This window comes from Osmia bicornis, chromosome 3, assembly GCF_907164935.1.
Source record: "Osmia bicornis bicornis chromosome 3, iOsmBic2.1, whole genome shotgun sequence".
NCBI lineage: Eukaryota > Metazoa > Arthropoda > Insecta > Hymenoptera > Megachilidae > Osmia > Osmia bicornis.
In genome coordinates, this window is record NC_060218.1 from 8,345,161 (window position 1) to 8,367,807 (window position 22,647).

The 22,647-nt window shown below is 40.0% G+C and overlaps 1 protein-coding gene across 2 annotated transcripts in view; it reads right to left on the reverse strand.

Annotated features, from left to right (window-relative positions):
- LOC114876718 (sestrin-1) overlaps nt 1-22,647 on the reverse strand; it is a 117,238-nt gene that overhangs the window by 55,876 nt on the left and 38,715 nt on the right. The window lies entirely within an intron of this gene.

Consider the following 22,647-nt stretch of genomic DNA (forward strand, 5'->3'; position numbering starts at 1 on the left):
TAAAATTACAACTAAGCGACTAAACTACGACAAATTACGACTAAACGAATAAGCTACGACAAAACTAAGATTAACTAAATACAAAAGACTGACTGAAATACAAACGACGCGTTAACAACGAACGACACATCAAGACTGACCCGTTCGTAAGTTCCCCGCTTCGCCAGGCCTGCAGGCCCTTGACGGGTCACCATGACCCTGTCGTAAATTATCTTAACCTAAACTAAACGTATTCCTATGACTAAACTTAATACTAGAGAATATCCACTACGCTACAAAATTAACAAAAGAAGGGTCTGAAATGCAAAGCAAATGGAGAACGTTGCAACAATGAAAACGTATAGTTCCATTCCAATAGGAGAACCTACATTCTCGCCTCCCATTTTGTTTCGCCGATAAACTGGAAAGAGAATTCCACCCATAAAAGAAAATACAGATAGCAGTTCAATGCACGTAAAAACGGGTCACGTAGCAACATAGTAGCGATTCGTTGTTGCAACCTAGTTCCCTTATAATTGACTTTTTCCGCAACGTTGAGCCTGTCAATCTCTCTTTCTTCGAATTTGTTTCTACAAGCTTTAACCACAAACGCCACTGCGATTTTCCACGGACATTTCACACACAAAAAAAGTGTCACCATGGCAAGCTTTTGTAACCGAACAAGTCACAGTTCACAAGATTCAACCTTGTTTATCAGTGCAGTTTTTTACTTTGCAAACGATCCACGCGAATGATTATCGTGTTAAAGTAAAGAGGTTGTTGAATCGTTGTGAACGTAGCATTAGGGTATATGTGATTCAGGGTCGTCGTCCAGAGAACGTGTGCGGAGGTTTCCCGAAGACTCTTGGCAGAGAGCCACTAACTTCCCGATGTGTCGAGTTCTCAATATGTATTAGAATTTATGGAAATCGTACTTTTTCTCTGAGAAATAATAATTTATCGATAATCTCTATAATAGGGGAGCAATATATTTCGCTAATTTGAGAAAACGAGTTGGAAGTTTTAAGTTGTAGAGCCTAAGTACCGTGCGTCGCCGACCTTCCGGACGGATTCTTGCTATTTATAAGGAAGCATAATTCCAATACTATGAAGCTCTACTTTTTTTTTTTCTTTAATTATTTGAATAGTTTAGGGGTAGTTGGATTCTTCGACCATGGTATACTGTAATAAGGAGAATTCTTTATACAATCTACAGGCAAACATACATATTGCTTCAAATACTTTAAAATTGAACAAATATTTGTCAGTTTAAGATTACATAAGACTGATCGAACCAATCGCAATATCAATTATACGTCATCAAGTCACGCGTCTCTATCTTTCGCGTTACCTGTTAAGAATCATTAAATATTCGTTATATATCAAACGTGGATCATATCCAGACACGATTAGAGACTAGAACACGCAGCTACGAGTGTTCCGTGCGAAAAGCTCGGTGATTAACCCAGAAAACCCGATGATCGTGCATCGACCCGCGCGTGAACTCTCGCAAAAGACGAAGAAAGAACAAGAGAGGAGGAAAAGGATGCAGCCTGTTTCTAAGAATCTCACCGTGCTAGCAAGCATCCCTTGGATACTTGCCAGCATCAGAGTATTGCAAATATAGGTGGTTAATGCTGCCTTCACATCCAACACGTTACAATATTTTTACATCCCTTCGTCAACCCCTAACGTAGATACCTCCACTTGTTAGGATCACGGAATTTCAAATATTTTGTACGAAAGAAATGAAAATTTTAACAAACACAGACGAATTTATCGATTAATACTGATAACCCGAATCATTATCAGTTCCCTAATGCTTCTATTTGGCACAAGATAATATGACAACGTTATCTATGAAGAAATCAAGAATATTTACAATTAGCTTCATAAATAGACTTTTAAATCGTTATCGATACATGTGTACTTTTTTATTGACAAGTTCTCTAGGTGTTATCACTCGATTGTTACTTGTACGATTACAATGACACTTTAAACCTTAAGTTAACAAAAGAATGTAGCAATTCATAGTAATAATAAGAGATTCATAGACGAAGATTCATATTACAGTAACAACACGTAGCTGAAAGTGTAATATACGATAGAAGGAACCTCGCGTTTTCTGCACGTGCAAAGCTGAACCACCTTGCTCGGTATTTTTCCCGCGTGTCAGAATACGCTCTCCTCGAGTCATGTAAATAATCAAAAATCTTCGCCTCTCGTAATCTTATCAAAATCAACAGACGCGAAGGTGACGATGTAATGCTCTATCCATTTATATTACAGTATACCATGGTCGAAGAATCCAACTACCCCTAAACTGTTCAAATAATTAAAGAAAAAAAAAAAAAAAAAGTGAAGCTTCATAGTATTGGAAAAGTGAATTCTAATTTTCCCGAGTATTCACGGTACTGGTGGAACTCGATGGACAGGTGCATCCGTCACGGGGAAAATCTAGTGACGGAGATAGAGAAAAGGAAAGAGGGGGAGTAAAAGAGGAGACGAGAGGATCCGATGTGCAGAATAGAACGCCGGGGTGCCAGGTGTTTCGGAAAGTTATTTTCGATTGCAGTTTCGGTGAGAGTCCATGCAGAGGGGGAAAGGGTAGGTCCGCAGAGTCGTGTATTTTTAGTGGTGCACGGCATGCGGCACACCACCGCAACGTTTCGACACGACCCGAAATAAAGTGTTTATCGAACGGGTCGGTGGATCGCAGCTGGCAAACAGTTTTCGCCTCTGCCAGCGAAAGTAGATCGGTTTACGGGACGCGGAGACAATAAGTAATTAATAGACCGTGTTTCCTTCCGTTTCCAACCGAACGGAACCATCTCCTGATCGCTGAAAATCAACCCTATTTGATTGTTCATTCGAATTTAACAGTGTGTTAAATTCTAAATCTTTCCACGCTTTCCACGGTTAATCAACCCTATCGTTACTATCACCCATTGCGAATCGACCATGTTTTTAACGATAGTTCGTCAAGTATATTGCGCACACTGTACAGATATTACGTATATTCGTGATAGAAAAAACAACCTACTCTCTCTGCTTCAAATTCGAACAGGTCGTTGACACGTCCTGGCTTATCGACACGTTCAACCACACTCGTTCGTAAGCTTCTCTCGTACACTCCTTTCATTATTATTCATCAATGAAAACGATAACACATAAACTAGATCGGTAAACATACCACCTCGATATATGCTTTTTCTAATCGGTTTAATTAACTAAGCGTTAGATGAGTGCAAAGTAACAAGCTATGATTAGCTCTATCGCAGCTGTGATTAGATAGAAAATTATTTTATAATAGAGTTCCTAGACGCAACTAATGGCTATTTAACCCTTGTGCAGGCAACTAAGTATGTACACACTGTGTATATTTTACTTTGAAGCATTAATATTGAAAATTTAATATTTTGAAGCATCGATGTTGAAAATTTAATATTTTGAAGCATTAATGTTGAAAATTTCGTGCAAAAAAATAATTTGGAAGACGAAGCGACTGGGAAGAAGTTAAAAAGAAGAAGACCTTCGCACGCGTGTCTGTCAAGGCGGCCCACGATGACGGAGACAATGATTCGCGAATGGAAAACGATCGAGTTTGGTAAACAATCCAAGAGTATTTTTCCCTCGGTTCGCCGTGGATTGGCAAAAGATTCACGGCCGGAGAAAGATGGTGGGTGCGTGACGGAGAGGACCCAGCACGGACTCGACACGTGATAACACCAGACGAAAGCGTATAGCACACGCACGTGCGGCACGTAAAGACAAACAACGAAAAGCAAAGCAGTTCCAAAATGGTCACAACGACAAACGAGCCCGGAAAGAACAAAGCTATTTTACCACTGACCCAATTCCATCTACAGAAACTGTTTGCTCGTGGATTTGGGAGTAATCGGAAATTGAAAAGTTCCCCGTACCGTTCCATGCCTTTGTCTTATTGTTCATGACCTTCTTCTTTTTTTTTAAGAACACTCTCGTTTGTAACAAATAATAAACTTGCTCAATCATGAAATCTTTTTAAGATATTTCCCAATACTTTGACCTTGTTTCCGAGTTAAAGACGCTTCTCTGTCTTCCAGTAATGAACTTTTGACAAACTGAACTCAACTGTTTATAAGCAGTTCCTCATATCTAATGTACGACCTTCCTAACTATTATGTAAACACTGTTTTTCTACATGCTAGATTAAATGGCGAATGGTGAATCAAATTTTTAAAGATGAATTTTAATGAAGATGTTCCAATTAAAATCATGCATTTTCGTTTACATACACTGACTTTATCTATGTTCATTCTCTCCAGGGTGTATCAATTTCAACCCTTTGTTTGTTATAAAAATTCAAAATTCAAGAAAAAAGACATGGCGCTTTTATTTTTTATATAAATTATTAACCCCCGGACAGCGGGCCATGGAGAAGGGCCCAATTTTAATTTAAATTCATATTTCATATTGTTTTGAGTTTCTAAATTTTACACTGTTCTTTTAAAAATTATTCTTCCATTATATGAAACTGTCTCATTTAAAAAAATTTTAAATTAATATCCTTGTTCGTTGTTCAAGGGTAAAGAGAAAAGATTCAGAGAGCCTCAATGAAAAAAATGATATATGGAGCGTGCGAGATGTATCTCTTGCAGTTTATTAGCATCTGAATGAGTCGAGGAATTTTCGGCATTTCGTTACGAAATACTCGCCAAGATATATACACGGCTGCATAACGAGCGCGTTCAGTAACATAACGACGTACAGATATTCTGTTCCGTGATCGTTGGATAGAATCCATTGTCGCGACTACTCGTACCTTCTCGTCTGTGAAATTCTGCCCACTAAAATATTGCGAGGCAGCTTTCCAAAACGCGTCATAGTGTTGCGAACAAACACGGCTATGTAATAATAGAGCCGGGAGATTGATTAGTTTTCGACCAACTTAGGGACACTCCCCTCTGAGCCGCTTACACGCTTCAATCATTACACTTTTAAAGTGCCGATTGTTCGCTGGATTATTCCCTGTCAACGATCGAAAATATTTTTTAAAACAGCAAAAGCACACATCTTAGTAAATTAATTTTTATAGCTCCTCGAGAAACCTCAGATCATTTGGTCCAATTTTAAATGAGGTATTTTGTTTTAAACGGCGTGCGAATACTTTTGCGACCCAATGCACCTCTTGATTACAAAAATTCAATTTTGGCAACGCTTCAACTTGAATGCCATTTGCCGGACGATCGAAAAGATTAAAATACTTCGACGAGTATACGGTCGCCACTTAACTATGAAAAAAGTTAATACTCTATCGATCGTTTAAATATTATCAGCAACGATTTGCAACAAACTGAAAGACACTGGCTGTGCACTATTGGCAAATTTGATTATTCGTAATAAGGTCGTGAATGAATCATCGAGCAGCTCGGTCGTTTCACGCTTTTCTAATCACGATTCCATAAAATGCAAGGCGATAAAGAAAAAAAAAACTAGGAAAAGAGGAAAAAGAAGTGAGTCATAGGTAAGCCTGGCTCTCTTCTTCGAAATAAAATTATGCCAACGTCGACGGAGCGAAATGGTCGGAGTGAAAGTGCTATTATTCCCGTAAACACGATGAGTATCGCGAGGCACGATTATTAATTAACCTGGTGCTGGTTCGCCGACGCTCTCGAGCAGCTGAGTCATTTTTAATCGAAAAAAATCGAGAGGGGAGGGTGGTTGCATGATTGTTTATAGCGCGGATATTCGATTCGCGGATCGTTTGGAGGAAATAAAGAAATTGGATGCAGTTTTACGGATGGTCGAGCAACGATGGAAATCTCGATCGTAAAGTTCGCGAGAAAACGCGAGGATCCGCGCGTTAAAACGGAACGGGAGGATCGGTGAAACGGGAATCGCGATCGCTCGTGGCTACAAGTTTCGGCCTAACTGTTGTTCGCCGATTTAGAAGCACGCAAAGCTTAGAAAAATGGGGTCGTTAACGGTACCGCGCAGTCAATTATTTTTTTTACTTCGATTTTGTTAGCCGAGAATCGGGAAATTTGCGCTCTTTCAACCGGTAATTTTGTTCGATTTCACCGGCGAGAGTCGGATTTTTTCGGGGTTGTATGTGAAACGTTCCGTGTTCCAACAAGTGCACTCTTCTCTTTTTATAATCGGGAATTAAACGTAGAAATATCCAGTCTATCGTTAATTATTATATAAAGTTGTATTAAAAGATAGCCGCGCTTAAAATAAAATCAAACGATCCGATATCTAAAAAAGCAGTAACGTTCTACTGAAAGTTCAAGAGTATTAACGTTCAATTAATTAGACCAGGATAATTATAATATACCGACATTCTGACGAATCTAATGATTCTCGAAATCGTTTCGCAAGCCAGGCATAAACAAGCCAAAGATATCGTCCCCGACGTTAGCTCAAACGCGAAGGTAAAGATAGAACCTGCTCGTTTCGCGTTTGCACGCGCGATCGTGTAATAAGTTGATGACGGTGTATTATTTTTGGAACACCGAGTACATGCCGTGAGAAAATCAACGAATGAGAACATTTTCCGATGCATCGCTCAGGAATACGATTCAGTCACCGCAAGATGACCATAGTCACTTTTAGTATGCCGCGACTTTATTTCGGTGATTATATGTAGTCACTTTTAATAACCAAAGTGTTAAGTAATGCAACATTTTGGCGAGTGACTATATTTACTGTGATACAAGAAACGTTTAGCGGTGGCTGACTAAAGGGTTGTGTTGGGTGTGAACTACGTCACATCCGATGTTGGATGTGAACTACGTCATATCCGACAAGACGTCCGTCAGATGTTAGACCCGCCATGGTCAAGCGTACGGCAGTCGCGAGTTCTCAATTATAACATATTTCTCAGTTCCTAGTTCAACTTAATTATATCTATCGTTCCTTATTTGTGTGTCGTTATTTCGGATCTCTTCCTATCATTCGGGACCCAACAGGTTGACTAAGACAAAATTTTGCCAAGCGACCATAGTCACCTTTGAATACGCTAATGACATATTATAATTCGTCAGGGATTCGTAGGGTACCATAATTGACCGATACGCTAGTGACAACGCGGTCACGCATAGATATAATATTATGCAATCAAGCGAATCTCTGTCGTCTAACTCGATGCAACAAGTGTCTCACGCTGCAGGGAACTCATCGTTCCGCGAGAAACTTTGTCATTTCCGAGGATCGTTGTTTTTTTCTAACCATGAGAAGATATTTTATCAGAGGAGATTGTAAACAGTCGTGACACCCGTGTTCCCTGTTCGATATGCACTTTTAATTGATATCAGAAGGGTAAATAATTTTAATTACATTTGGATCGTGCACAGGGTCAATTACTTCTACTCGACTTATGGAGGTATTATAAATTCACTGTTATCTTCAACATAATATTTAGTCGAAGATAATTGAATCTTTGTGTTCATAAATGATACCATCGTATCCGTTTCTATCAACACATGTGACTGCAAGTAGATTTTTTCTTCTTTGTCAAATTTACTGAACCAACAGGCTGACTAATCGGGAATAACCACCCACCTTTTAGAAGATTCAACAAATTGAGTTCCATCAAAGGATCCGCGTGTGTTTTTCGCGCCAAACCGAGGTAAACACGCCGATAACACGCGCAACTAAACGTAACAAGCGATGGAATCTAGCGCTAGGATAGAGAACTCGCCCAGAGATGTTATTACATAAAAGATAACGGTACGGCAACCCACTTTACCCGACAGATTATCTTTTTACGTAACTCGTCCAGCCAAACAGATATTTAAAGCACTTTGTACCATTGCCATTGGTTACGGTCGGGTTTTATGATCCGCGCGGAAACGCGGGGATGATTTTCAGGAGAATCTCCTAATTTCACCGATGGAAGACTTCGAAAAGATTTTTCAAGGAGATAAACAAATTTGATGGAAAACAGGCGGATATTAGAAAGTTGCGATCGACGCAGCAAGAAAGCGCGAAGATGCTTCGATTCGAAACTATTGTACTAGAAGAACGAGCAAACAAACAGATAAACGAATCGTCGACTCGTTGACCCAGTTACTGCTTTCTGATAGGCGCTTGTAACGGTAGAGTCGCTATAAGTCGTTATAATAAATATTTTAAAAATCTAGTGTAAACAATTGTATTGGCAGGATTTGTTTCGTAAACTTTTCAATTTTCACAAATGACAAAATAATAGAATTAATAAAGTTGGAATCTACGACGACGAAGGCACGTGCCGTGGCCAATTTCACTTTCAGAGCGAGGCGTGTTAATTAAATAACAGGCCAGTATTCGGCTGGCATAACGAGCAGTGTAAAGCGGATTAAGCCAATTAAATCTATATGTAATGTTACAGTTTGTATCGCGTTATATCTCGACGAAGATGCGTCCAACACACCCGCGGATCGAGCAGACACGCGAACGAACACGATGCTATTGTTCGATGCAAATTAAGCTCCATTGTAATGGAATTACGTATTCCCTTTTGGAAACAAACGAGACTGGCTTTATCTAAAGAGAGGTAAGTAAGAAGATTTCGAAGACAAAGGAGAGGACGTCTTTTTCGATGGTAAGGTAACTTCGAAGGTCTATCTCGAACAACGAGATGGAACAAAGGGCAACAAGATACACTAAATCTGATTAAATTTGATAACACTCCATTTCTGTATGTTATCACTTTACATTTTAGATCGATTGTGAGATATCTTCTCGGAGCTTGAACAATGTACCTGAAGTTCACGTAAAAATGTCCCATAATAATAGTAGCAGTTGATGAATTTAATGTGTCCGATAATAATAGTAGCAAAAGAAAATAAATATAGAACGCAACATTTATTATCAAAAAACTAGATTAAATTAAACAATGAATTCAAAATATTACTCTAGATAGTTTCTGGATTTTTCCAGAAAACTTTACTTTCCCCATATACGTGAACTTAAAATCTGGATCAAGAACTGGTAAGAACTGGACAATTGCAATTCTATCTTTGCTTGAAAACTCTCTTATTTTCATCTTACTTTTACAATGGGGTGATATTCAACTGAAATAAAACAATTGATTTCGATCAGCGGATGTTAACTTAAAAATTGAAAGATGTGTCAAAACAAATGGCACATGTCATGAAACATTAATTTTGATTGAAGGCTTCGCAATTCTGCGCTACAACATAACTTACAGCTGCATTACCAATAATTCCCGTTTAAATATTCATTTACTACTATTATTATGGGACAGAGGGAGTATTATGACCGTGCGTCGCCGACCTTCCGGACGGATTCTTGATATCTACATATAGGGAAGCATAACGCGAGGAGTGAGTTGACGAAGGAAAAAATTCCCAAATCTCTATACTGTCACTTTTGAGAAAAGAAAAGTTGGCTGTCTTAAATCCAATTTAAAGACCACAGCCCAAGTACCTTGCGTCGCCGACCTTCCGGCCGCATCCTTGGTATCTACAGGGAAGCAAAGTGCAAGGATCCCTGTCTCTAGAGAAGGATTTCATACAAAATTGGTTCGTCGAGGACACGAGGGAAAAATTTTATTTTCTGACCAGATGGCTGTTAACTAAAAGTTGTCGCACCATACTTTTGATACGTGACATCATCACGTAATACGAGCGAACAGGCACGCACTCCAAGCGGATTGCTCTAACAATCACGGCTACCACGACGACGAAGTTTCAAGGTCTGCTATGAAATTCATGGAGCAACCATAAAAGTCTGTAATTCAGTGTTACGCGTACGGCCGTCGAAGACGATGGAAGAGGATGCGCGTTTCGACGTTGCACAGAGTACAAATCGTCGGTGAAACGGTAAACAACGATGCTCCAAGCGCATCTAATTGTAGAAGATCGTAGGTGTAACACTGTACGAGAACGTATTCGTAACGATGACAAAGATGAGTAAATTTCCGACTTGAATCATCGTGAAAAAAACGGTATTTTCCGTTGGACGTCGTGTCGAACAATGTGAAATAATAATGGAGAAAATGTAGCGTACAATTTATTTCAATACCTTCTTTGAAATATTATATTTTTAACAATTAACACGTTTATGCGATGCGGAGATTTGCGTTTTATTCGATCCAAGCAAACTTTCTTATTTATCGCGCGACAATTGCTTCTGATTTATTCGAACCAGAGGGATGAAGTCATCTCGGTGTAATTTAAATTGGAAAGTTTACGTTCAATTGAGTGAAGCGTCGGTAGTAATTTTAATGCTACTTAAGAATCTCCTTTCTACTTTCATTGACTAAATTCAATTTCCAACGTTGTTCAACGTATTAAATAACATCCTCTGGATTTTCTTTCGCGTCTCCCCTTATTCCAGACACAACAGCGGCCATCGGGACGCAATAAAGTATGAGACGCCGTCAGATAATTGGTCGGAACACGAGCGTGGCGTAATCGCGGCAAGGGAAACGAAACGACGATGATAAAAGCGTATAAAACTCGTGGTAACCGGTCGAAAGATAAAATTGCACAGCGTTGCAGCGGAGCCCTGATAAACAATGCGAAAAGACCAACAACCAGAACCGAACGAGTCGAGGGGCAGCGATAAAAACGGACGAAGACGATGCTCGCAGAACTCGCGACGATTTTCGACCAGCGAGATAAACACGACTGAGTCACTGTACGGGGTTGCAGTTTTACAGCTAAATTGATATAAGTTTCGAAAAATTAATTTCCCCGTATGACGGTCAAGATCATTAATGAAGCCTGAATAATATACGCAAAGATATTGATAATGATATTAACTCTTCGAGCCGATAATTTTGCATAGGCGGTAGTTAATTTAAATAATTTCATTAAACTTTGTAGTAATTTATTTCCCACTTGTTTGCTTAAATTTTTAAGCAGGAAACTTCAGAAATAATAAACTTAAGTGACTTAAAGGGTTAATCCATCATTATTGTACAGTACTTCTAAAGAGATACTTCTTTATCATTTAGTTTTGGCAAACGCGGATAATTGAAACAATAAAAGATCAACGCTGGTTGACTGGTTGAAACAGACGTGTCTAGTTTTGCACAGAGGATTGTTGGCCGATGATCGTATGCAAATTTATTCGACGTAGGATAAACACGTGTTTCGCGGAGGCAGAGAGGCGGGATTATTTTCGAAACACGGCTGCTCCTGGTCGAACGATAATAAAATGTCACTAATCACGTGGTTGAATCGTTGATTTCGCGTGTGGAATCCCGTCCGTTAGAGAGAGAGTACGATAGGTATGTAGGTCGAGAACAGACTGGCCGAATGTCGCTTTGAAAATCGCTGTTTACGAGTTACGATTGTTTACAATTCGTAGAATGCCACGGATCGCGGCCACATAGCGAGGGAAATAAGTTAGAATCGTATTTGGCGGAGGGCCGAGATTACTTTCTTTTCTTATATCGCCACGGCGCACTGCGTTCTTTCTTATTTTGTTAGACCGTTCATCAATCACTGTATCGTAAACGTAGAACAATAAACTGCGAAGAAAATTGCATAGACAAGAACTCGCGAAAAATAAATAAATAAAAAAGAAAAAGAATAAACGCCATTTGCTATTTGTTTAAATTCGTCTGGTCGCGTTTGCACCGAGAACCCGGAAATCTGTCGAAATTTCAATCACGAAGTTTGTTGACGTGCGACTTGAAGATTACACAGGCCAGTCGTCTCGTTGACAGACTGTAAAAGCAGCATCTTGGTTCGTCGTAAATGTTTTTCAATGATGGCAAACATCGCAATAACTCGACACGTATAGCATTGTTCGTAACGAGCAACATCTGAAAACGACTCTATCATACGAGCATCGCGTGGCACATCCGCATAGCTGGCATAATTTACGTGCACAGATCACTTCAATCGTATTTATAGTCTTTCGGAGTGGTTGGAGTCTTGGATGCAGAAAATTATTTGGCCCTGGCTTTTAGAGGGAAACAAACGCTTTATACACAACACGACCCTTTCATCAAAATTCCTTCTTCTATAAAGTATTTCAAACTGAATGATTCAATATTTTAAAGGAAATAATATTCAAATTTTAAATTATCAAATATTTCAAACTTAACAATTTAAATGAATGTAAAATATTAATCCTACTCAGAATCTTCCCACGGCGTGGAACGTGTCAATCTTCCGAAAAAAAATCAACTTTCGTATAAACAAATTTTATCGCACATTCCCCAATGTATTTTGGCCCGATATTTTCACAACGTTGTTTGCGATTTGTTCTCGACGAACAGCATCGTCCGTGTGTTTATTCCCGATAAAAAATGTATAAACGAATACATGGAAACGAGTTCGATCCGCAATGGAGAAGAGAAGCGATTCATCTGGTAGGCTCGCATAATTGATTATTACATAAAGTTATGACCTACATGCTCTCGGTGAGAGAGATCACCACGGCTCGAAATGCTCGGACGATCGAACGAGCAGGAAATAGCGCATCGTCCGTAATAAGAGCAACGATTATTCTTATCGTGTCGTTATCGGTATCGTCGTTATCGTCAACGGTAGCTTTTCGTACGCGTGCGAGAACGTTTACAAAAAAAGAGAAAAAGAGAGAGAGAAAAAAAGCAAATCGAGCGATTCGATTATTGGGCGACAATCGGTTCGCAATATATGTATGTATACACATGCAAAACTTTTATTACACTTTCGACTGACCTAGTTTCGCTGTTTTTCTACGATACACGCGGTTAAAAACATAACGAGCACAAATAGATAGAACGACTCGACGATAAATCGATGTTGCTAAGATGTGGATAGTAGGAACGTTGAATTACTCGACTCGGTACGGTTTATTGTTCCGTACTTCCTCTGTTTTCTTTCCAGACATTTCCATTCCCGCAGAGACAATTTACTTTCCTCTGCCTCGACTACGATAAACAGATCGATCGTTATTTTTTCGAGACCATAAACAGGATGATAGAAACTTGCCAAATTTATGCCTCCTCCGATTTACGATGCGAAAGTTATCAAGAGAGTAGACGAGGATGATGCATGAATTAATAAATTGAAGATTTTTCAATTCAAAAGTAACTTTAAATTCATGAAAAACATAAACTTGTGAAAGCGTGTATTAAGCACCGTAGATAAAATTGGAAATTCAAATAAGGACAAGTAAATAAATAAATGTCTGATGTTTCATAAGTTTCGATATGTCATAAATGCATAAATATCAGTAATCAACTAATTACCGTTCGATTCGCATGCCCGCGCCGCGCGAACACGTCAATCGATTCTTGTTATTGGCCGATCGATAGAAAATCGATTCCGGTTAACGAGTATTCGCGAGTCTACGTATTCGCATGCGAACGAACCGCGATATCAGGGCGTTTGACCCCGGTGTATCGCGAATGGACTATAATCCGCACGATGACGTAGCTGGCGTAAGTTTGAACGTGCGCCATTCGACGGCATCGATGGTTTACATTGTACGATGTACGTGTAAAACTGCACTGACCGTCTGAAAAAGAACCTCGGACGGTTGATAACGAATAGGAGACATTTAAGAATGTGCGGGTACCCGATATTACGGTCCGATACATGCGTGCAGTCAGGTAGCCCGACTATTTCGGGTCAGCTCGGATAAAGTCGGGCAGATTCGGACGAGCTCCCGCGGGTTCAAAATCTATTTTGTATAAAATGAACATACAGGTGAAATGGAATAAAATGATCTTATCCCAAAATTCCACATAAAACAAATTTTGCATATGCTTATTGCAAGTATTAACAAGTACATAAGAATTAGGCCGCGGCTCGCGGGAGCTCGTCCGAATCTGCCCGACTTTGTCCGAATCTGCCCGACTTTATCCGACCTGACCCAAAACAGTCGGGCTACCCGATTGCACGTATGTATCGGATACCCGTCCGATGTTTTCCGAACCGACCCGAATGGTCGCGCCGCACATCAATAGGGGACACTGTCGAACATGTGACGATGACTGTGGCCTGGGTAATCGGTGATATCCCACCACGAGGATCAATGTAATTATCCGTAGCCAGTGTCCCCTCAATTCCGTTCGCGAATCTTATCGTCTTCTATGAATTTAGAACGTATTCTCTATTTGATAATGACACTGCATCGATGATGTAAAATAACGTCGCGTATCCCTGCTGGGAATAAATGATTTCATATTCGAAATGCTAAGAAGGCAAATGGCATTGAAGCGCTGCTATTGCAAGGTGTTGATGAACTTAGCTTGTTTATTTAAATTATTCACAAGGCTATTACCCATACACTCTAAAAAACGACACAAATCAAAGGATAAAGGATGGAAATCTGAGCAGCGATATTCGACGATCATCGTAAACAAGGGCACCAGGTCATCTAATATAATTACCAATTGCCAATTTATTCAACGAGAACCACTACGGAGGGTCAATCGAAAGATTAAGTGGTTCTTTCCCATGATATTACCAAATTTTTCCTTTTTTACTTCTTCGTCGTTTATGTTCTTGAAAACATAACCACTGCGTTCTGTGCGCGGTTTATTCACCGCCATTTTATCGACGCGCTCGTCAATAAATCGTGGAACCCTCTTCGAACCGATAACGAGCCAATGAAAAAGTCACCGGCACGACACGCCGCGCCGGTTGCATCGTTTCTTTGCGATCGATGCCTTCTCCTTCTTTCACGTGACGCGCACTCCGATCCCCTTCGCCGCGATATGGTTTGTTATTTTCAATATCGAATAATACTCGTTTCGCGCAATTAGCGGATAATTGAAGCGGGTTCGACGATCAAACGACCGGGAGACACGACGCATTTTCTCGAAGCTACCATGCCAGAAGCAGATAAATCGTATGCAATGTTTGTCGTTTCGAGCAGCGGTATTGAAAACTGAAATGTAGTTGAATTTGCATCGTGTAAATTTTTTTTTATCTGTTTACCGAGTGATTCTAACAGGAAAAACGAGTTATCTCTCACCTGATAAGTATAATTAAATAAATGAAAATTTCATATACTTTCCTTATTTTCCACACGACGAATTAAACATATGAAAATTTAATCAAATCAATTATGCAAGTAACAAAGTTCAATTTATGAAATGACACAACTGTTACTGATTGAGTTTCTAATTATCGAAGCGAAAATATTGTATTTGCTTCTCGTTATGCAAAATAAGGGTACTAAAAGATGCAGATGAATAGTAGCACGCGTAAATCGCATCGAAACTGATTAATGTTACGTTGAATGGTCGGGTAGCTGATATTGCAAATGGCACAGAGGAAAGCAAATAAAGCTTTGCATAACGAACGGCGCGTGAATAACCTCACGTTCAAGGAAAAATGTATTCTTTCGCAGCTCGAATGCGCTGTCCTCGGCCGTAGTCAATTGTAAAAGCAAGATAAACTTAGGTTCAAAGGGTGAACGCGTGGACGGGATAAATGGAGGGAAAGAGGGAACGGGAAAACGATCGAACGAATTGCGTGGGTGGATGCTTTTGCTCGTTAATATACGAGATTACGTGGAGAACTAAAGAAGTATCGGGAAACTGGCGCGGATCGATTAATCGCGAGCATTCGAAATAAACAGTACCATCGGTAGGAAAGACGGAAATCAGGGAGTTCGACGTCTTCGAGTAACGAAAAATCGTCAATCGTTAATCGTTGTCTCGACGATTCTAAATGGCGAAGACGCGAGCCTTATGGCTGCCTTGAAAATTACCATAACGATGAATATTAAGTGAGGCGTGCATGAAATATATTTATAAATTGTGTATTCATTGGTGTAAAAAGAAAAACTGCATCGCGAAATGCAACGATGCATCACCGTACGTTATTTTCTCAGCTATATTCATAGCAACCGGTTAATTACGAGATAAGGAATAATTATAATTCTGTAATTATTCATCAAGGCTAAGATTCATTTTTCCTGTCGGATTAATAACTCGAGTGAACTTGAATCGTTGAACAAAATCTTGCAACCTTTTCCTACCTAAGTTACACGATAATCTATTTAATCCTTGCACAAGACGATACTCTTAGATTTTAGATTTTATTTCATTTTTAACCATGCCACTTTGCAACCCTTTGTAAACCTCAGCTCTATTTAAAAAAATGAACATTCTTCTTGTTACTATGTACACCTAAGTACCCGACACTAGATGACATCATTGTTTTCCAACGTTTCATCATGCTCCACACTCGGTTCGCATAAATCAATGCATAATGGAGCGAAAGAAAAAGAGCGATCTCCATCGGTCAGTTAGAAAGAGACCGGAGGAGAGAAGATAAATCACGGACTGAGTGAACCGGCAGGACCAGTGGGTCCGCGATGTCCGGTTCTCATCTGGAAGACACCAGGGTGCTATATCGAAGTGCTCATCTCGTCCTTGACTCGGCTCACGAAACCGGCTATTAAAAGTTTCACGCTCGTAACCCTCGAGCAGTAACTTCCTTCTTATACGTACACATTCCCGCGATGAAGACGAACGTGAAAGAGAAGAGCATGTGCTGGGATTGCGTGATCGCACGAATACCAGCGCGATCTGGGACACATAGAGTCCTGCTGACGATTTGGCGCCACTCGTTACAAACAGAAGCACGTGCGACCAAAAGTAGCTTCGAAAGAGAAGGTGAGAGTAAGACAGAGGCTCATTTGTCGAATCCGGCGTGGCTCGCTAAGAGGAATACATTTGGTAGATGGAAAACGAGACGATGGGATTCTCGAATAGCTAGAATGCTTCGATTATTCGACGTCTACGTGCCGAATCAGGTGTACACGCGATGTTGAAAATGAACCGTTAATTGGATCGTTAAAGGCGTTCCTTTTTCTTTTTATATTATAAAAAGTGCAGCTCATCAATGATATCCATTAACACACTTTCTTCGACTCTTTCGAATTCTCCGAAATCGAACACAGCTGACAGCGAGGTAAACAAGAGAAAATGGGAATAAAAGGAATTAACTGGAACGAAAATAAAATAGATAAGAGCTAAGAAATAATTGTCCAAGTATAGTATACCGTACATCGCGTTCGAAGACAACTTTAGAAACAAGAAAATTATTTTCGTCGATTGGGCAAGCTTTTCATGAAGCTTCGAGAACGGGGGACCCTGAAATCTTGTCAAGCTCGCACGTATATAATTTAAACGATTTTATTTAGAGCCTAGCCGTTCTACGAAAATCCGGCGTGATATACATTCCGTGGTATTTCCGAAAGAATGCCACGGAGTTTCTTAGCTCTAGATTCCGCGATGGTTCACGCGTTTTCGTCCTCTCGGCGTGGCGTGTTCGTCGTACGAAACACAGGAAAAGAATTTCTCAGAAGATCGACCGATATTCCCGAGAAGAATATTCGATACAACATTCGTTGCCCGCGTTGCGGATTGTATCGAATATTCGGATCGCGAACCGCAACCAGCGGGTAATTTTGATCTGATCGTAACCGCAAGTAATTATCAGCTACTTTTACACGGTGAACAAGAAACTCTCGGAGCCGTTGCTTGATCGGCTCTGATACGATCTATCGCTTTTATTAGCACCCTGCTGCATCAACCTCGAGCGCACTTGTGACAGTGATCTGAACGCGAGGCGATCGGATATCGCTCCAGATGTGCAAACTTGTGTTACGATCGTGCGCGAAAAATTTCGTAAACTGCGGTTTCTGCAACGACACCCTTCGATCGGGCATCAATGATTCACATACAGTTTTGCAAATTAAAATACAGAAACTTTATCTATTAGGTGTAGAAATTAATTCGGTGCCTTTTCTTTATTTTAATAGAAGATTTATTTTTACAAAATTGAAGCAATTTCAATTATTAAAATAATCGTTAGAGTTATCATATTTTCGCGCAAGTTTTCAAATTCATGGAAGCGCGGGAAAATATTGAAATATAAAATAGTGATTAAAAAGAAATATCGTTAAAAGCATCGAATTAATTTCTACACCTAATATATATCAAGAAATAAATTTTCCACAAGTTCTAAGACCTGCTACATAACCTTTCTCATAAGTACATTAACCTCTTCTCTTGCATCTTAAAAAAAAAAAAAAGAGCAGTTCCAAGAACCTTCCGAACACCTCACGCTTTATTCTATCTACGAAAATCCATATCGTGCAGTCCATTACTCATCTCTAGACACAAGTTTTCTCGTTTCTGGCCGCACAATGCTCGCAATTGTTTCTCGATCGAGCAAACACGACAGACGATAAAACACGCAAGCGTAAGTGGTTCAAGTCGGATACAAGTGTGCCCCGTATAGTAGGCTACATTCATCGGTTCGTTTAATTACGCGTTCACGCTGTTGAACAGAGGCCGCATAGCGTTTCCCGTTTCGTCGCCTGTAACCGAGGTCAGTTTTCCGCGTGAGACGTGTAATCGTCTATATTTATCGCGGAATAGAAGACATAACGTCGGCTGGTAAAATAAGACAAACCCGCGAGCAAAAGAAGCTCCAACTGTTGTTATTGTTCATCGAAACACGGTGCCATGGACGCTCGACGAACGCAATTATCAATCATTATTCACGATATCATCGTAACCGTGAGCAACAGTCGGTTATTTTTAACCAGCTTAATTCAATCACGTCGGTCTGAAACAAGGCGTCGGATCTTGCACCTCGATGCGTGTCGCCAACCATCTAAATCCTTCCATTTTCATTTTCCACATAATGATTTTCCTGTTCGACACCTTTTACAAGCAATCCGATCGGAAAGTTGTTGCAACAGAGACGCTTTAACTCTTTCGTTGCTACAAGCTTTCGTTCTATAAGCGCCTGGGTGTCGGATCAATTGAAAAGATCGCTTCAAGTTTGAAGAAAATTTGTAAGAAAAGATGAAAATTAGCAAAGACGAAGAGGCCGAGGACAGTCGCGATGATTGTATAGCATGTTCGTTACGCAAATGATTATCCATTTTATTAATAGCAGCCGCGATTTGGCAACCACTGTTGCTTACCAAGAGCGACCATATACGGCGGGTACGCGTTCACGTGTGTTACACTCGTCATTACGTGTGCGAGGAGATGTTTGTGCCGATCGTTAGATCGCGAGCGTAATTGGCGATTCGCGGACGCGCCGCGCCGCTGCGAATTTGCACACAATGCGCGAAAGCGAGGCGTGCAGGCATTGGCTAAATTCGCGCCTTCTTAACACGTTCGCCGTCGTACGGGTCATCGATGACCGGCGCCACGAGTCTAACATAATCGAATACGAGTATGCGCTCGAAGAAAGAAAATTCATCTTTCAAAGGGTGGAGACTTTCAAATTTTTAAATAAAATTTTCAAAGAGATTCTCTTCCTCGAACCATCTTCTCGACCCGTTCTCGAATCAAGCATTGGGTACTTTCACCGAAAATCCGCTTTTACTCTCGGACCTCGGTGTAGCCGTGAGCGCGAGCGTACGAACGAAGCGCGACCTCGATGCTCTCGTGCAGGCTCCGGCCGCTTGAATATGCATGCAAATTCCATCCTGTTTACATCGTGTATCTGGCAACCGGTCGACCGATCGCAGCTAGTGACACAGATATTTTCTTAACCTCTAAAGGCACCTACCTACGGCCGGTTTTGCGCAGAGCCGGTCGCGCGTGCACAACAGACCTATGCTAACGCGCCTGCTAACCGTCTACCAGCCATCTCAGAAGCTCGGATGTTGAATAAAAATTACGCAAGAACGCGTTCAACCTGAAGAACCTGTGTTCCAGCTCAACATTTCACTACAGTTTTTTAGCGTCTATTTTGAAACTCGTCGATTCCGTTATTATTACGAGGAAAAACGATGACGCGACGTTTATGTCATTGATAAATTAATGGAAATCAGTTGTAGAAACAGATGGCGATTAAATTTTTGTTTATAACGACGGATATGAATAACGGCAGGAACTCGAGGGATGATCTAATATCCCGAAACTTGTGCGATGTTTAAATTCTACAATTACGAGGTCTGTTTTGTCCTCGGATAAAATGGGTTAGTTGAAACAGTCCGCGTTGCAGTTTACTCTTGGCGTCCTGCTAATATTTACATTTGCAACGCGTGTGAACGTGCTCCGTTTCGTTCTAGATCGGTAGAAGCTAAATTTTTGAATAAATTTCGTCATCCTTGTAAATTTTGCCGAGCTCAACGACCGATCTTCGCGCGCCGTCTGCCAAAAACCATTAGATAATCCGATTTCGAGGAAGCTTGTTGCAATTTAGAAATCGCGCCTGCAGAAAATTCAATGATTAAAAGCAAAACTTTCGTGGTAGAAAATTAACGGAGAGTTTTCGAATTATTATATTTTTCAAAGGATCTTTCGAACGATCTAAGGGAAGATAAAAATTTCGATGAGAAACGTAACAGAAAATTTAGAACGCGAAAGAAATGGTAGAACAGAGTTGAAAACGAGTAGAGAGTTCGATGACCGAGTCAAGTAGATAATGAGCAACGTCGTCGTGAAATTGAAGAGAATTATTCCGCGAGCCGAATTGCGTAACGCGGCGAGTACGATTACGCGTGTTGCGCAGGTCTAGGTAAATGCACGCAGCTACGTACACGCTGGAATATTAATCGTCTGCGAAAACTTACGATCGATGCAATCGTGCAACCACCAGCTTCAAACAGATGGAATAACATTATTGTCTGACAACTGCACGGGGAATAAGAAAACGAAAAAAAAATAAAAATAATTATTCCGTTGGCAATCATTCAGGAAAAACAGAAGATTGATCGCTTGCAATTTATACTAATTAAAACACACACGAAAGAAGGAAACAGAGCAGTGAATATCATCGAAATTCTATCTTTCATGAAATTCAAATTAAAACAGGAATTATATATTCTACGATAAAGGACACAATGAGAGTTGAATTCCCTAAAATAATATAATTAGAAAAGTTCATGGAATTAGTATCTAGAGAACAGCTCCGGCATGATTCCCCGAAATTATTTACGTCACGTTCAATATTTTCCGAGCAATAAAACCACGATGGAAATCGTATCTAAGAGAAAGGATAATCCGAATACGTATACGTGTGAAATTTCATTAGGATAATGCATTCGATCGACGAATTCGTTCGACCAAAACAAAATGTAATGTAAAGAGGGAAAGGATAGAAACGCGAGGGCAATCGGAAAATAGATTATCAATTTTGTACGTGGACGAGAAACACACAGATGGCTTTCGATTACTCGCATATCATTTACATTTTTTACACGTCATCTTATTCGCGATATTAATTACTCTCGTGATAGAAGTCACGTACTCGTGATCTTTTCGATGGATATGAAATGCCCGTCTTTTGTTCCATTCGCAAGCATTTGCGTTTTTCATCGATTACTTATCGAAATATCGAAATTCCTTATTACCATATTAATTAATTGTCTACTCGTCTTTCATTCTATTTCAATTTCTACGTAACATCGCAGTCGTGCTCGATAATATCCTGCAAAAGTACACTGACCCCGCCACGTAACAATACGCATAATAATAAATCGTTATTTTTCTCATGAAACACGGTTACAATACCAGTCATTCAGTTACTCGTAAACATTCAATTACACGGTCTTCCTCTGATCAATTATTTCGCGCAATCAGCTCTCCTCTTATAACTGCATTTCGAACGGTGAAAAAGAGGCGACACACAGCCGTGATGTAACGGGCAAAGGACAACGACTAAAAAATCCTCACCTCGAACAATAAACCGTGTTCGTTCCTAATTTTTTATTTTCTTTTTTTTCTCACGTGTCAAGCGAACCGAAGGAGCGCACGTAATTTCGCAATCGATTATCTTAATGATCCGTTTCCGCGTAGCTCCACCTACGAGCCCGATCCGTCCTGCACGTCGACTAGTTTTCTTGGATAATCGGCCAATTATTGCAAAGCAGCGTGGAATTGCGTTACGCAACCCTGTTAAAATAAGTAGTAAACCGGCTGCTGATGGAATCGCGCGAGGATTAAACAATCGGATCCGCGAAAACACGTGGTCGTCGCGTTTAAATGATACCTAATAAATCACCATACACTTAGTCGCCTACGATATAAATTAAATTTCCATTGATTATTCTTCCTTTTTTTTTTTTAATTGAATTTCAAATTCCACGCGGAACGATGTCAATATATTTCACGTATTTGGTATTAAAGAGAGATTATAATGAATTAATGGATGAACAGGTGCGGTTATCGATGTTGATGAACGGGCCAAAGGCGAGGCAGGTGTTGATGTCGTTGTAGTAAACGCGAAAACAAGAGTTCGTACAATTACTGGGAGGACAACCGTTATAATTAACAAGAATATGTTTACGATCATACATGCGATCAATTATTAAGTTTCATTCTCCTTAATTGGACTTCAAATGTATTACAAGGTAGCGCTTGTCGAGTTCTCGATCACCAGAATTATCGTGTTTTCGATTGGTGTATAAGACACGAAAAATTGTTAAATGAAAAATGATAAATGACGCGAGAAGTTCGATGATAAACACTGCATTTATGAATCTAATTTGTAGGTGGCAAAACAAGCATTGAATTCATCTGGTAAGTGAAACTATCTGTGCAAGTTTAAATTAGAACAGTTGCAATGCAATCTCTTCCTTATTCGTGCAATGCATTGATAAGATTATGAAACATGATTAAATTGACAAAATAAGAAATTGATAGCATCAGAATTTGATTATTTGATTAAAAATTTAAAGAAAATTCTCGAACATTAAGAGTCCGCTTGAATGTATAATAATTTCTCGTTAAAGTGGCTGCTACGC